We start from the raw sequence: 2,954 nt of genomic DNA on the forward strand, positions 1-2,954 counted from the left end.
CGCTGCAGGTTTGACACCGGGCCCGGCACACTGGGTGGATAATTGGACAATCCGATGAGAGGGTTGGTTGAAAAGGAAGGGCTTGAGTTTGCTTAACAGTGTGACTGTTGTATTAAATTGGCCACCAGTTGTGTTACCGCAAAATGGGACAGACTTTTATTTTTTTATGCAAAGACTAAATGAAAAGAAACAACAGCCACGACTTGCAATTTAAAAGAGTTTGGCCATTTTCAAATAGGAACTCTCATAATGAAGTCGCAACTAAGTCCTTTTCGATGTAGCCATTAAAAATTTGATAATCAGGACGGTCTTGATGCAAAGAGAACACGGAGCAAATCAAGATGGACTTTCTCCTTATAAAGAAAAAGACCCAACAGAGCTTTCATTAAATTCTTTCATTTTGCGTCCCTTTGAAAGAAAAAAACATTAAACATCCACCATAATCTATTATTACAAATCATTTTAATGTTCATTTTTTAATGATAATGACACACAGACTATTTAGAAGCAAATTAGACCCATTACGCTTTGCGTACATCCATGGATTACAGATGATGTTATTACTGCAATTTTGCACCTGGTTTTAATCCATCCTTGGCGTCGTAGAGCTGCTCGGATACTTTCGTTCTTATTTGACCCATCCCTGAGGAGCAGCCCGTGGAACAAGTCGGGGTCTTGACAAGGTATACATCGACCTACTACTGCTGGGGCTCGAACCACCACCCTTCCGATAACTGTCTTTCCACCCTCGGTTCCAGGAACTGTATACTGGTAGAGGAAAAGCAAATTATATATATATCTATATATATATATAATTTGCTTCCTAGAAAATTGTGCCCTTTTACACTCTATAAAAACAACATACAGTCGCTGTTTTCAGTCCATGCTAAGCTAAATTCCTAGCTGTAGCGAGCAGTTAGCACACTGACATAAGAATGGTATTAATCGTCACAACAAGGAGACTTTTATTGCGCTCATTGGGTTTGTGAGTCTGAGAGAATGGTGCCAGGAAATAGGCCGATCCACATTTAAAAAGGATGAACATTTCACTCTTTCCTCTCAGGCTAATGCGAACCGTACCCGAACCCACGACGGCTTGCCAAGAACAAAATGGTAACGGCCTAAACGCCGAGGGGGAGCCCTTGATTATTTATTTGTGTTTCGACAGGGGAAACCAGAGCGCCGGCGTCACCGCTGTGAAACTATGAGTCACAAATGCCTGTTTATTTAGAAACCAGAACTTGCTCCTCCACGGGCCGTTGCATCTGGCGGCAATTATATCATCCAGCCCTCATTCCCACATGCAGAATTCAAGTCTTGTGCGTGTGTGTGTGTTGCATCACATCGGCGGGGTGCGTGTTCAGGGACGTGTTCTACATGCCTCACCGCATGGCTTTACTTGTCATGCGAAAGCAAACATGTCGCAGTTTTGGTGACTTTTACGAGAGATTGTCGCTCGTTTCTGTGCCGAGATGATGAGCGGCTGACCCGCGGCGTCGCAGAAGCACGTCTGCTTTCCGATCTGGGTCGAGACCGATCCGAATTAGGAGTGTGTTTCGGAGAAATGTTGATGGTTTGCTCACTGAAACGGGGCTCTGGCGCTGAGGGGAAACATCTTGTTTCATTTTAAACGCTCTGCTGTTCGAGGACTTGGAGCAGCCACTCGCTCGCCCTCCTCTCACCTCCACCCCTTCACTTCTTCTCCTGCCAAACCTCTCACTGGGGGCAAAATGGAAGGTGTACGCTTCGCCTGTGAAGTATGTGTGTTCATGTGTGTTACTGCAAGTGCTCATTATGTGTGTGTGTGTGTGTGTGTGTGTCACTGTGGACTCTGTTGAAAGCCACTGTCCTCTCAGCCCTACGAGGCTCCCTGTGTATAATTGGTGACCTATTACTTTCTCCTCATTGCAGTTGACAGATATGAATTGGAGACTGCCAAGTGTGCATGCTGATTAATGACGACCACAATTGGTACCATTTAATTGCCAAGGATGAGAAGACATGCGAGAAGGCGCTCCACACACACGCCACTCTCTATGTTCACGCCATTTCTGACGCGAGTCATTTAAATCAACCAATGTCTCTGTTTCCACGTATGTGAACCCGTGTGTGTGTGTGTGTGGGGGGGTCTGATTGTGTGTGTGATTTAGTATACATCTGGTCATATACGTTTCACGAGGGAGCGGATAGTTATATTAGCACCAAATGCGAATTAGCCTGGTGCTTCTCACAGCTGCCGGGCCCGGCGTTGCTCCTGCAGAGACGGAGGTGGGCGGCTCCTTCACCTAAATCAATCCGCATCGATTGCTGATCCATGCTCTCCTGTAACTTTGCATCGCTTCCTGTCAGCATCCTATCTGGCTTGTCTGATTTCACAAGTAACTCCCACATCTTGGCGTCATCTCTCAGGCAACGCAGGATTTATCACTTTGCCATTGCGTTGCAGGACTGATGCGCGATTATCTGTTATTCCATGCAGTTCTGAAGCATTATAATGAGGTACTTATATTTAGAATAATGTATGTGTCTGACGCCCTTGCTCTTATTTCCATCAGGAATTCAGCTGCTGACACTATTAATGACATGAGGGCGGACAAAAACACATCTTTTAAAAGCCGTTCATTTGGGTTCCGAGCGGGGGGTTTGGAGAAAAGCGAGGATCTGGATTTATGTCTTTGTGAGTCTCTCTGGCACGCTGACTATCCCTGCTACAGAGATCTATGATCAACTTTATTTGTTCCATCTGAAATCCGCGAGCCAACTAGACATGGTCTTTTCATCATTAAGCATGTTGCCAGGAACCACAGGGTTGAGAGTTGGACCAAGAACGGAGGTGGAGCCGAGTGGATTTATATGTAGCGGAGCTCCTCGCAGCCGCCGCAGCCTTTTAAGGGAATAGGTATGAGGAGAAATAACTGTTCTGTGTCATTTCCACAAAAGCATGCATCTGTCTT

This window comes from Brachionichthys hirsutus, chromosome 13 (genome assembly GCF_040956055.1).
Source record: "Brachionichthys hirsutus isolate HB-005 chromosome 13, CSIRO-AGI_Bhir_v1, whole genome shotgun sequence".
Taxonomy (NCBI): Eukaryota; Metazoa; Chordata; class Actinopteri; order Lophiiformes; family Brachionichthyidae; genus Brachionichthys; species Brachionichthys hirsutus.